The sequence below is a fragment of the Amblyomma mixtum genome, chromosome 8 (assembly GCF_055824585.1).
Source record: "Amblyomma mixtum isolate Tamu chromosome 8, ASM5582458v1, whole genome shotgun sequence".
Classification (NCBI taxonomy): domain Eukaryota; kingdom Metazoa; phylum Arthropoda; class Arachnida; order Ixodida; family Ixodidae; genus Amblyomma; species Amblyomma mixtum.
In genome coordinates this window covers 108,716,047-108,730,681 of record NC_143019.1, presented here as the reverse complement: position 1 = coordinate 108,730,681, position 14,635 = coordinate 108,716,047, and the positions used below count along the sequence as shown (strand labels likewise).

Here is a 14,635-nt window from a genome sequence, read left to right as displayed (position 1 = left end):
GTCGTAGGTCACACCTAAAATGTGCATCTGCGCGCAGCACTGCAAAGGTATTGCAGATGTAATACGAGTCTGGGTAGACCCCACAACTCTTCGAGTAATTAAGAGCAGCTCCAGACAAGGAGGCCTACTCACGAAAAACATTTAGAGTTTCAAGTAGGCTGCGTTCATCAGGTAAGTACAGAGTGATGTCATCTGAATAAGCAGTGGCGTGTACCGTATCGCTCCCTGCCAAAGCTGTTTAGAAAAATTTTATTTACATATGTACACATGCCAAGGTTACCAGGTACAGTGACATTTCCAAGAACACATGACAATAAGCATGTAAGGCGAGCCAATTAAACAGCTACCATAAACATCTCTAACTAATATGAATTGCTCGTGGGCGATGTAAAACAGAATAGAATACCTATTGACACAAGGGTGAAAAGGCAATAATTTGACATTGAAATATTTAAAAAGACACCTTAGCGCCAGTTTGGCCTAAAAACCAGGACAAGACGACTATTATTCACAGAAATGAATGGGCACGACCATTGCCGGAGGAACTCTTCCTCACCCAAGAAAAAGAGTTCCTCGGACAAAAAACTGATGAGCTCTCGTCGGAGACGGCCGAGAATCGGCCACACAGCGCGGCGTCGAAAGCCACCAGCGACCGCGGCGCATCGACTGCGCCATAAACTAAAAAGACCCGCAACAATTAACAGGCGAGCAAAACGGCCGCTGGGGAATCGGCCGCGGGAGACGAAGTACGAAATGCCCTGCCCACGGAATCCCGCATGAACCGCGCGCCAAAAGACACGCGCTACCACGCAGGTGACTGTAGCGTGCCAAAGCTAGACCTCTAATTGACCCTGAATGCGCTTTGAAGTTATTAAAGCCACAAAGGGAATGTAGCCCTCGAGCCCTCATGAAGAGAACGCTAAGGTGCTCAAGGTATATTTTGCATCCGGCTGATATTAACTTGAGTATTTCTTTGAAAATGAAGTCTTCCGCGATGATTCTCAGAGCGTTTTTGCAACCACTGGAAAATTTTATACTCGGCGATGTCCAAACTGGAAAAATGAGCGCATGATTTCGATATTCTAATTCCAAACAGACCGTTGTAACTGCATCAGTGGCATATTCTTGGTGGTGTCCTGGTGTAGGGCTGGCGGCATGAAATTGTGAAGATAAATTATGAGGAAAGAAAAGTCGCAGTAACTGTCTTACTCGGGTGAACAGCACAGGCGCGACGTGCGAATACAGAAGGCACCCGAAAACAAAAAAAAATCAGGGGGACTTTGCGTAGAGATGAAAGCGTTTTCTGCACCACTTTCGCTACCTCTGTGACACTGGTGACTTGACCACTGGATGACGCCATACATAATTAGACTAATTACTAAGTACTGACCAATTTACAATTAATGACTAATTACAGATTAAAAGCTAAGTACTAATTACCTTCTAATTAATGACGCTTATGCTTCGCCTTTAGGAGTGTAACGCGAAAGCGTGTCGTAGCGCTGCCAGGCGGTACACGGAACACCACCACCCGTTCGGCGCGATGCCTTGCCCTTTGAACGTAACGCTTTTTGAGGAAAGGAAATGGCGCAGTAATTCTCTGTCATCTTGGTGGACACTTGAACCGCACCGTACAGGAAGGAAGGAAGTGGGAGCGAAAGAAGAAAGAGAAAGAGGGGCCTTAATGAAGAAAATGAAAATTGTATTTGAGGAAAGGAAATTACACAGTAACTGTCGAACATATCAAAATGAATACCCATCAAAAGCGTTACCCCTCTGCTGACAAGCTCGTGCTGACAACCTTTTCTCGACAACGATGAGGCAGTAAACGCTTTCGCCTCAGAAGAGAGAGAGAGAGAGAGAGAAAACTTTATTTACAGAGGAATTCGGGGCACGCCCCAGGGTCCCCGCACGACCCCACTGCACTCAAGTGTTTATGTTCCGAAGGTCCATAACACTGGCAGCACGGCCGGTGGCGATGGTCTGCCCGGCCGGGTCCTCCGAGCGCAGCAGGGCCTCCCAGTCCTCCCAGGTCTTGAGGTTCTCTAGGTCCCGCGGGGGAGGGTCCGCCGGGCAGAGGGAAAGGATGTGGAGGGAAGAAGCGAAGGGTTCTGGGCATAGAGTGCATGCCGGAGTGGGGAAGGAGGGATGATAATGGGCTAGGGTAAGGGGTGAAGGGAGTGTGTGTGTCTGTAGTCTGCTCCAGAGTGTTGCGTGTTTGTTATGTAGGGAGGGGTGGGGCGGGGGGTAGAGCTGGCGTAAGGCTCTGTGCGCCTGGGTCAGCTCACTGAATGGGTGCATGCGCTCCTTCGTGAATCCCCGATCAGAGGCCACCTGAGCCCGGTTTAAAGAACCTCGGGCTAAAAGGTTGGCGGCCTCGTTTCCGGGATTCCCGGAGTGCGCGGGCATCATCACCGACTCGCGAGGGGCCTGTCGGAACTATGAGTTGGGCTGGGCTCCCCCGCTTGCCTGGCGCATACTGGAATATAGCTGTCGATCTGAAGATCCAACTCCACGCAACCTGATTTGGGCCCCCGGTCACCAGGGACTCCAGGGAAACGAACAGGCCGATCAGGCCGCCCGCGCACTCTCTCCCCGGGCTATCTCCCTGTCCTTGGAAGGGTACTCCCAATCAGACAATCTGGCCATTACATTCAAACAAATCACCGATTACTACAAGGAGGAGCACCGGCGCTACCCGGCCCCTTGTAAGGGTCTGGATCGCGCTGACGAGCGCCTCCTCATCAAAATTCTTACCAACACTGTACTGTGCCCGGCGGTGCTTAAACATTTCAATCCATCCTTTGATGGCGCGTGCCAGTTCTGTGGGGAGGTGGCTGACACCTTCCACATGGTTTGGGCGTGTCAGTCAAACCCATCTATCCCCCCCAACCCCAACCCCACCAGAGAGGACTGGGAGGCGGCCCTGCTCGGCTGTCAGGACCTAAAGACCCAAAAGGCCTTGGTTCACCGGACGCGGGCGGCGTCCCTTGCCAATGGGGCCCCGGAATAGGGGCTCCACCTAGTATTGTTAGGGGAAAGGGCCAATAGGGCCTATCCCAATCACCTCTCTGTAAATATTTATTGCATTATAAATGTTTTTCACCACCATCCATATCAGCTCCACTTGGCGGGGCGGGGGGGGGGGGGGCATCGGGCGAGTCCAGTATGCCAAAAGCAGGGACATGGACTCGGCCTCGAGCAAAATTTAGAATCGCAGTTTTAGAATTGCCCTTGCTATAACCCGCACGGAAGCCCGGTACATTTTTCGCCTCAGAAGAGGCGCTTGGCGGTGCATCCCCGGGATGGTGGTGGTGGTGAAAAACTTTAATACTCACAGAGAGTTTGCAGGTCAGAAAACCCCGCTCCGTGGTCGGTATCCTTAGTCCGGGACACCGCACGACGAGGCTCCGTCTCGCGTCCGCTTTACTAGAGCCCTTTGGGACTCCAGTGTGGAGCAGTTGAGGAGGGCAGTCTCCCATGCCTCTCGGGTGGGGGTGGGGGAAGGGGGAAGGTGAGAATTCTGAGTACACGCCCACACCATGTGAAAGATATCGCAGGTCTCTTCCCAGAGCGGGCAGCGGCCATCTATGTTCGGATCGAAGTGTTGTGCTGTGGCAGGGCAGAGAAGAGTTCTTGTCTGCAGGCGCCGCAGAGTTCGCTCCTCCGTCTTACTCAGCCCTCCTCCGCCTTTTCTCCAATACATTGCTGTGCCCGGCACCACTAAAACATTTTGACCCCTTCTTTAACGGCAGCTGCCCGCACTGTAGTGCGGTGTCTTCTGCCACCTATCACATGGTGTGGGCCTGCCCCTGCAACCCGGCTATTCTCCCCATCCCCAACCCAACCCGGGAGGGCTGGGAGGCGCCCCGCTCGGCTGCCATGACTTACAGTCCCAACAAGCCTTAGTCGGGCGCGCCCAGGTGGCGGCCACCACCCCTGCGGTCCCCTACTAGGGACCTCCACCTAGTGCTTGTAAAGGTCGGTCTCTTACGGGCTGATACAAACATACCTCCTGTGCCTTCTTAATAAATGTTCTCACCACCACGACCACCCCATGGCAGGTGCCGGGTAGAGGCGGTGGCTGGCACAATAATGAATTAGGAATTCGCGGAAACGCAGAAGCGGTTTATGAGCTTCTGAGCCAGGAGAGCTAGGATGAGGAGCCCGGTGTGTGAGCGCTCGGGCGGCCGCATCAGCGGCCTCATTGCCTGGTAGACCCTGGTGGCCAGGAACCCAGATTACGTTTGTGCGAGTTGGATCGGCGGGAGCCCGTCTTAGAATTTTTGAGGCAAGAGGTGATATTTCCCCTGCAAAACAATGTTCACAGGCCCGGCGACAGTCTATGATAACCGTTCTCGATTTTGGACCGGCGGAAGCGAGAGCTATTGGAACTTCCTCCGCTCGTGTTGAATTTGGGGCCCGAAAAGATAGCCCATCGACATTCATTCCCCGGTGGGCTTCGGCAGCCGTGCAGAATCCCGCGGGTGACGGCCCTATGGTGTCCACGTAGTAGACGCCCTCTTTAGATCCATATTGGCTCTAAAGCTTGCGAACCCGCGCTTGTCGTCTGCCTTCATGTGAAGCTATGTCTATGTTCCCCGGAAGCGGAGAGACCCAGAGCATGTGGCGCCACACCACCGGGATGTTCTCCGTCCTCTCTGGTATGCATGTGTGATGGATGTGTAAGCGGTTTAGCAGGCGGCGCTGAGGAACCGTTTGCGATAGCCGCGTATACTGGTTCACGAGGGGGGGGGCCTCCTGCAACTCCTGATAAAAGTTTACCACCCCCAACACCTTCAGTTTGGCGTTGGAGGTAACCACCGGGATGTCCAGGGCTTGCTTTGTTGCCTTCCTGATGATGGCGTCAATACGCTCGTCTTCTTGTTTGGTGGTGCGTAGGTACGGCACGGCGTATAGGATCCAGCTAGTCACGAAGGCATGGGTGAACCGTAGCGCGTTCCTGCTTCGCATACCACCCAGCTTGTTGGAAACGCAGTGGATCATGCGCCCTACCTGTCACTTATGCGCTTGAGGTTCGCTATTGTAGAGTCCTGCCTAAGCTTCTTATTGATAAACAGACCCAGGATCTGGAGCTCTGCCACTTCTCTGATGGGACCGCCCGACAGAGATATGTGTAGAGACGTACTGTCCTTGCGATTTGTCCTGACGTGTACAAGCTCTGATTTGGCGGGAGAACATTGAAGACAACAGTCGGCAGCATATGCATTGACTATGGAGGCGGCTTGCTGAAGGCGGTCCTCCATCTCCTCAAGGCTCCCCTTGGTGGTCCAGGTTGTAATATCGTTTGCGTAGAATGCATGTTTTATGCCCTCCACCTGAGCCAGTTGGCCGGGCATGTGCATTATGGCGATATTGAAAAGGAGCGGTTATAACACCGCCCCCTGTGGTGTACCTCGTGTACCCATAGAGTACGGGCCGTATTCCTCGTGCTCGATCCGAAGGAGTGCCTGACGCGCAGAGAGGAAGTCTATGACATAGGCGAAGACCTTCGCCCCACAGTTAGCGGTGTTCAAGTTAGTGTGGTACCATATTTAACATTATCAAACGACCCCTTAAGATCGAGGAATGGCCTTGTCGTTTTGTTGCATGGCTGTGGGTCGTATTATGTCTCTTCGTAGTTGGAGTAGAACATCCTGTGCAGACATGTGCGGGCGGAACGCGAACATAGTGTATGCAAAGAGGCCCTTAGCCTCCGTGTATGGAGAGAGGCGATCCCGTACCATCGTCTCCATGAGCTTTCCCACACACGAGGTCAATGAGATGGGTCTCAAGTTGTCCGTAGTCACGGCTTTACCTGTTTTGGGGATGAACGTTACAAGCGATGTTTTCCATTCGAGAGGGAGTGGACACCCACCCCAGATCTTATTTACGTACTGTAGCAAATAGAGGTATGCCGAGTCCGAGAGGTTCGCCAACAGTTTCACTGTTACACGATCCTGACCCGGTGCCCCACCTTGGCGCATTTTAGACAGAGCCGCCTGAAGGTCATGCAAAAGAGCCGTCTAAATCCTGATCTGGCTTGCCGGAATACGTGTACTCGGGCCCAACTGGGTCATTTGTGCGGCAGAGGTACCTGTCGCACAAAGTGTCCGCAAGTTGCGCCGTCGTACTTGGTACCCGTGCAGAGCACGCCGGAACTCTTTTGTTGCGAAAGCAATACTACGCTCATGAACGGCCTTTTGCGTAGCGGCGGCCGGTAGCCACGTTTGACCTTTAGAACTACCTCTGACGTCATATCAGGGTGAGCGTCCCTCAGGGGACCGTTTTAGGCCCTCTTCTGTTCCTTATCTACATAAATGATTTACCCTCTAACATCAGATCTAATGTCCGACTCTTTGCGGATGATTGCGTCATCTACCGCCCAATACATAATTCCTCCGACGCCACCATTCTTCAAGAAGATCTCGCACGCGTCGAAGAATGGTGTAGTACTTGGCTCATGTCCCTAAATAGCAGTAAAACGTCACTTATTTCTTTCCATCGCCGGCGCAACCACCGTGAAAATACTTATACAATTCTCAACAATCCTATTTCGTCCGCTGACTCATACAAGTATCTTGGTATCCATTTAAGTAAAGATTTAACCTGGTCGCATCATATTCACCAAATCACCAATTCAGCTAATCAAGTTCTAGGGTATTTGCGCCGTAACCTATCATTAGCTCCCCCTCCCATTAAGCTTCTTGCTTACATAACTTTCATACGTCCTAAACTTGATTACGCATGTGCTGCATATGATCCCCACTATACTAACCTAATCACCACGCTCGAAGCAGTCCAAAACCGCGCCGCCAGATTCATTTGCTCAGACTACTCTCATTATACTAGCGTTACAGCACTAAAATCTCAGCTTAATCTCCCAACACTGGCCTGTCGGCGTAAAATCGCCCGTCTTTCGCTGTATCATAAATTTTATCACACTTCCGATCATGAAACTGCCCCGATAACACGCGCTCATCGCTTTTATCGTCATAGTCACCCTAACGCCGTCTACCCTGAACGGGCCCGCACCGAAACATATAAAATGTCATTTTTTCTTCGAACAGCCAATGACTGGAATGACCTTCCATCCGAAGTGGCGACCATCATCAATCGTGTTCTATTCAAAACCGCCATTGAAGACCATCTGTGTTCGTATTAACTTTTTTGTTTGCCCACCCCTCATGTAATGTCCCCTGTGGACCCTTGAGGAAACAATAAATAAATAAGAGATGGGCTACCAAGTTGAGTCGTCGCGCAGCGGCGGCCGGTAGCCACGGTGACATATAGAATGACCTATGACATCATGCCATGCCTAGTAACGTCATAGCGTGACGTAATACCAGGGTGAGAGATGGGCTACCAAGTCGAGTCGTCGCGCAGCGGCGGCCGGTAGCTACGCGTGACCTTTAGACGCGGCGCGCCGCGTTCCTTCAGGCAGAGGCGCTGCGCTCGCTTTCGCAACCTACCAGGCTTAACCAAAGTCAAGCCCCCGCCAATTTTCATCCTTCATTCCGTCGCAAGAACAACACAGCGGTAGGCGAGCTGTTATGGAGAGCTATGAGTCGGCTAGGCTGAAAGAAGCCAGGCTTGGCGTCGGAACGAAATAAGGAGGTGACAGCGTGCCGAAGAGACGGAAGAGCGCGTCAAACGTCTCGATAAAGGTGGATTCACACGACGGACCGCTTCACGGACCAATCGGTCACGTGATGTCTGACGCGCGGTCCCCCCGTCCGCGGCGAGCATTCACACGACGGGAGGAAGCAGCAGACGACAGCGCGGACGAGCCAGTCGGATTGTCGCATTGTCGGCGTAATCGTCTCTGTGCGTATCCCACAGAGCGGGAAAACTTTCCACAAGGGCAAGAAAAAAAAAAGGTTGCGTCATCTGTGAACCTAGAACCGTACGAACAAGACGCGCTTTGGCTGTTAGAAAGTTCGCCAAGTGGTTCCATCTTCGCAGCTGTCAACAGGACTATGTAGTTTTTCGCGCTCTCATGTACTTTGGTTCGACCACAGGCTTGTATTGGATTTTGTAAGCTTGCTCGTTGCCAGACTAAACAGTTTAACCGCTACTGCTTTGAGAGTCACGGCCAAGGATCTCAAGCGATCCGAAGTGTGAAAAGGTCTCTCGGCCATATCACGAATCGCTGCTCGCGAGTGAAGCGGAGCAGCAGGAATCAGTGACGTAGGGTGACGTGATGCCCATCCGCGAGGGCACTTCGCGATTTGGTCCGTCGTGTGAATCCAGCTTAAGCGTCGTACTGACGACGCGGCTAGACGAGCTCGCTTAGCTTCCGACAGTGAATCCGCAACGGTCGAAGACAACGTGCCGAGTTCGGTGTCTCTAGCTATCTACCCGGTTTAACCAGAGCTAAACCACAGCCAATTTTTGCGTCTCCCCTTTCGTTTGAGAACTGTAGATGAGGCTGCGTAAGAGACGCCAAGTCCTCTTGGAGCTCATCTGACGCGCTGCCGAGTTGCAGCGTTCTGTCCAAGCCGCCTTTTTCACGACGCGACTGCGCATGCGCCCATCCCCTGGCGGCGGTGTCGCGAAACATACTGGAAGTGTAAACAAACCGGCTGCCTACCGTGCTGCAGCCGTCGGGCGTTCAGCACGAGGCATTTGGCAATGCCTACGACGTGTGTTGCATACGGCTGCAATGCCCAATATGAAAGGAGAAGCAGAGTCGGATTTTTAAGCATGAAATGCTTTTAGCCCCCGTTGTCGGCAGTATGGTGACGTCACGCCGAGACCGAGAGCCATCATCCGGGCACTGAAATCCACTCATCCGGGCATTGAAATCCACTCATCCGGGCATTGAAATCCACTCATACGGGCATTGAAATCCACTCATACGGGCATTGAAATCCACTCATACGGGCATTGAAATCCACTCATACGGGCACTGAATTCCAGTCATCCGGGCTCTGAATAAAAGGGAAGTTTATTCAACAGTGCAAACAAACAAAACATTGGAAACACACTCATGACTGAGGGCAAAACAAATGTATACAAAGTGGGTGGCCACCCAGAAACACCATGACCTTATTTTAACACACCGTACATATCACAAATTACAGCCTATAGTGCATAGAACAAACACTGGACAAAGAAGAATCAGCCTCCCGTAGCAACGAAGCACGGGCTCTGAAACGAGAACATCCGGGCACCGTACGAGACTTAACGAGATTTAACGAGACTCTGTAAGCCCTCCTACGCGACCAGCATGCAAGCGCCGGTTGGTCTCCAAAGGAGACAAAAAATAATTGCTGCCAGTGCCTTCTCAATGTTTATCAAGATATCAGTGGAGCTGTGGGTTTGATAATGCACGGAATTATAATTTCCGATTTCTAATAACGCGTGCAAAAAGCACATAAATGGCATGTTACACTTCGTTGTCATACGTGATCCGGGGGAGAAGCGCTGCGTTCAAAGGGCAAGGCATCGCGCCGAACGGGTGGTGGCGTTCCTCCCTTCCTTTACGCTGCGGTTCGGGTGTCCACCGAGATGGCAGAGAATTACTGCGCCATTTCCTTTCCTCAAAAAACCTTGCGTTCAAATGGCAAGGCATCGCGCTGAACGGGTGGTGGCGTTCCTCCCTTCCTGTACGGTGCGGGTGTCCACCGAGATGACATTAGGCCCGTAAACATTTCATGCTTACTCTACTCTCGGTTACGGGAGAGGCAGAGATTTTTGTTCACAAAATACCCGGCCACCATGAATAATCACACTGCAGCAACTGCCGACATACGGAAGCAGACCGGTGCAGCTGCTCGGAGCTTGCAATCTCACTGCGGGAATTAAGAGCCGGCACGCCCGGTCACTGCGGCAACAATCACTCACGACGCCTCGTAACCAACTCATGCCGCCCGCTTCGGGGTTAAGCACTTGATATTCGTGTTGGTATTGTTACCGTTCCGTTCGGATGATGCTCGGATGACGCCGCCGGGGATACTGCGGTGGCGAAAGTTTATTAGAAGGAAGTCCTCCTTCGCCGCCGCCTTGTCTTGGGGGTCTCGCCGGAAAGCGCGCACCTTCTGCGACTTAACTTTGACAGTGGTCTGCGCAACTCATCGCAAACACTTGCTCACAGTCGGTTGGGCTACGTCGAGTCGACGTTTACTTCATTTCCTACGGTGTCTTGAAACCCACCGGCAGCGAAGGCGCGCACAGCACTTGCCGCTCCACTGACCGCGCACTCACCCGCACACCTCCAAGTTCAACGGCGAGTTCGTTGCACAGCCATTGTGCTCTTGCCTATGTCAAAACGTCGAAACAACTCGTCCGGCACGTCAAAACCGTCTTCATACACCCTCTTACACCGTTGCTCGCGCGGACATCGGCGATGTAAACAACCGCCATTTTCTGTCTCAAGCGGTTTGAGACCGCTCTTTCCAATCCCGAAAAATCGTCTCAATCGGCTCGTATAATTAGGTGAGCAACATCAACAGTTCTGCACGTTTATGACGTCGGCCGGTGACGCAAAAAACCAGTATGGCCGCTGGTCACGACCGGCCAATAGGAACGGGGCAAATGAAACACTTTTTCGCTTTCGAAACGCTTCCCGGGATCGTCTTCGACGCGAAGCCTGGATAAAAGCTGTTCGCCGGCTCGACGATCGTGGCCGCCCTTGGGCACCGTCAAGCACGTCAAGACTGTGCGGGAATCACTTTGTGACAGGTACGGACGAGGTACTATGGTTAAATGCGTGTGCAGTCTATCACGAAATCTCTTATTTATGGGCAGGAAGGCCTCGGATGTCACCGCGGCACCCAGAATTCGTTCGTTCCGACGCTTTTTGCTTTCTTAAGCAAGAAGTCCAAACGGGCGAGTGCTGTGAGCCGCTTTCAACGCGCGATGGAGCGGACAACGAAAAAGAAGCTAAGACAGCAAGGTGCGTTATGCGTGTGTTCGCATCATATCCATGAAGAGCTGTGCACACGTGGTATCGCCGGCATGGCTGAATGTGCGCCTCTCGCGCTCGTCTTTATGGGCGCGCATGCTTGTTTAACCTATGCAGCGGTGTGCTGCGTGAAAACAAAGTGCAGAGCTGCTTTGTTGCAAGTGCGCTTGTGCTGTTATAGCTCGTGTAGCTACTCGGCAGCGCTTGAGCACAAGAATTGATTGTGAAAACTGTGGCAACTTGCATGAAAACTTCGCATCGCTTGCTGAGCCGCTCACAGCTCGGGCGCGCCTGCAGATATCGCCAGCATGACAGCCAATGCACCTATTCGTGGAGCCCGTTGTGCTTGCCTGCCCCTTTATGTTCATGGCATGCGCACCCGTGCTTTGGCAGGCGCGGCGGCCACGCATTGAGCCCTGCCATCGATTAGGCGCTGAATGGAATCGTTATGTTGTAAACCTGTGCAGATATGTCACGCATATCCGCGTAATGCAGTCGAGATAGCATTAAAAAGAACTGTTCGGATGGCACTGTGGGTATTTTTCGTTAATCGTTACCGTGCTCTCACTCAAAGCTTATTTCTTCTCTGTTGTTAGGTGCAAAGACTGTCACATTAAAGCTGTCGTGGACAGTTTACTACTCCGTAAACATGTCCCAAATATTGCATGACGCGTTGTGTGCCGACTGTCTTCCACACTTTGTTGATTAGACTTGTGCATGGGCATTATGCTGTGGCATTCACTAGTTGGTATCACAGCACTAGTGCTACGGTAGGATGCATTTGCTGCGTGCGTTTCTCTGGGGTGCACGCTTCTTCTGTGACATCTTCATTCTTTCGCTTCTGCCTCCCCTCATAACACTTTCATTACTATAGATCCAGGCCTTCATTTTTTTATTTTTTTTAGGTACCACACCATCTGGCACTCTTGATTCTGCGGTACAGGGCGATGGAGGTAGGTGTAGTTGTGTTAATTTTGCAGCTGTGTTAAGCTCAGTATTGTTCATGACTTGTTATTTCTCCAGATGACATGGACATCGATGGTGACAGTGAAGGAGACTTGCAAGGTTTGTGCTCTATAACCAAAGTGATATTGTCAGGTTGGCAGGTTCATTAACAAGTTGGGCTTTTCTTTCTTTAGGTAATCAGAGCCAACAGTCTTCCGATAATACTGCAGCCAGCGCTTCTTCAAACAGAGGTTAATGGTTTATAATTTGTAAAGGGTGCAGTGGTGCGCTTTGTGTAGTTCATATAAGCTGCATATGGTAAACTATTGCTTGCAGGCCAAAAGGAGTGTGATGCTGTGCATGGCCTGCTGCTTCTGGAGAGGGCAGCAACAGATACAGGCGACATCAATGACACACAGGCGTCAGAAGAAAGGTGCCCTCAAAGTATCGCAAAACTACTTCAAGAAAACCTAGTTCTTAAAAAGGACGCAGAAAAGTGGAAGGCAAAATGTAAAAAAAAACTGGAAAGGCGGACACTCTCTGTTGACAATACTGACCCAACTTCATTCAAGTTCTATACTGGGCTTGCAAATAGAAGACTGTTTGATGGCTTGTACAATCATGTTCTGAATAATGCAAGCATAATGCAGTACTAGGACTGCGCAGAAAAAAAGTGAAAGAAGTGGAAGTGAACATGGAGACAAACATCTGACAAAAAAGAGGAGCTTTTTATGGTGTTATACCGACTGCGCACAGGAACATGTGCAAAAGAGCCAGAAACTTTGGAGTTTTCGAGTCCACAGTGAGTAGGACATTTTGCACATGGGTGAACTTTCTAGACAAGGAACTGACCTCACTGAACAGCTTCCCCACACTGGAGCAGATAAAACAAAACATGCCAGAGGCATTCAGGCCGTTTCCTGAGACCAGGATTGTGCTGGATTGCACTGAAGTCACAATTCAGAAGCTGTCTCGCCTCGGTGCTCAAAAGCAGACGTTTTCCTCTTACAAGCACTATAACACATTTAAGGCAGTAATAGGAGTTGCGCCAGACGGCTATGTATCATTCATTCCTGACCTCTAGGGTGGGCATGTAAGTGGCACAGAAATTGTTGTTACAAGCGGTTTGCTCGAACTCTTGCTGCCAGGAGATGGAGTGATGGCTGACAAGGGCTTTCGCTTAGAAAGCAGTCTTCCTGCAGGCGTAACACTTTATATGCCCCCCTTCAAAAGAGCACCTCAGTTTTCTGCTGAAGAGGTGAGAAGAACAAGAAAGGTTGCGAGTGCCCGCATTCATGCTGAAAGGGTTATAAGGCGAATCAAGGAGCTTCATTTCTTTGATTAGCCCATTCCCGATAAACATGCGGGACATAGCAAGCAGTCTATTTAGGGTCTGTGCATTCCTATGCAACTTCCAGCCACCTATTATGGAAGTGCGCCTATAAGTACTACTTCCTTCACGTCACATTTGGCTCGTTGGCACCCCCACTATATACATAGGGCCCTTAATTCTATGGTAAACCTACTTTGTACCTGAAAATGCTTTTTACAGAATGCACGTTTCCCAGTGCGCAAAGCTGAAGACAGCAGAAAATTTTTGATATGCTATGTTTATTGCAAAGGAAAGTTTTAGTTGTTTGGTAAGTTATAAACCTCTCTTAAACACTTACTGTTTTTGACACAGATTAATTTAAGGATAAACTAAGCCGAGGTTCAATGTTTCAGAGCAACATATCGACTATGAGTGACACTGGTCGGGGTCCTTTAAAGAGTGCTGGCATTGCACGCACAGCACGAATGTTTTAATACTTAGCTTCCTTTGAAATACAGCCCCATTAAAAAAAAATTAGCCCAAAAAACGCTGCGCTTGCAATTAAGCCTTTGTAGGTCTTTTGTGGCAAGCAGTTTTTGACACCTTGCCTTATGCAGTGGCAGCATAACTGAGGGTGTTTTTTTTTCACTTTTGTAGTCTGTGAAAGCCGTGTAATATGTTGGGAATCTGAATCTAAGAGGCTGTATTTGAAACAATGTGAGCTATTCAGCAATGTCTATATCATGACACTGCTTGCTTTCTCTACAGAAGTGCCCTGTTACTCTATGTTCCACAGCCATTTCCAACGTGGTGTTGTACCATTTTTGCCGCATAATGTCCTACTACAATTGTTGTACCCAGTTGTATTAAACAGGCTTTTTATTTTCTCATTTTGCATGGCAGTAGTCACTCTCAAGAGTTCATCAAACATTCTGTTAATAATGGTAGACTGTATAAATTGCATTGTGTATTATGTTCTCACTTTTAAGTGCTTTTCTTTGTCCCAGGAATAGGAATATCCACACCAGTGCACCTGACCAATGTTCCCTGCTTATATTGCTGGCATATGTTGTGTGAACTGTATTATGTGCTACACCTGTTGGTGTTGCGTATTATTGTGTCGTTCTTTGCACATTTTCATTTTAGCCTAAAATGTAAGAGTATCTGTGATAACTTTTCATGTAATGAACATTCCCTGTTAATATTGCATATTGTGCGTGCATTGCAGTATCTGCTGTACCTGCATTGTGTTGCATATTACGAGGTGGGATCGAAAAGGTCTGCAACTCGCATATAAAAAACAACAGGGTTTTGAAAAGAAATTTATTTCCCAACAGAATGGACCCCTACACTAATGAACTGTGCCCATTTGCCTCAGAAAAAAAAGTTTGCAAAAAACCTGTCTTCCTGCTCGTCAACCCACCAGGGTTTGAAGTGTGTTCAAGGCACCGAACCTTGTTTACTTAAGT

At 50.2% G+C, this 14,635-nt stretch overlaps 2 pseudogenes; one reads left to right on the top strand and one right to left on the bottom strand.

Annotated features, from left to right (window-relative positions):
* Positions 1-3,382: 3,382 nt before the first annotated feature.
* Positions 3,383-5,363, bottom strand: LOC149333848 (uncharacterized; annotated as a pseudogene).
* Positions 5,364-8,577: 3,214 nt separating this feature from the next.
* Positions 8,578-14,179, top strand: LOC149333847 (uncharacterized; annotated as a pseudogene).
* The last annotated feature ends 456 nt before the right edge of the window (positions 14,180-14,635 follow it).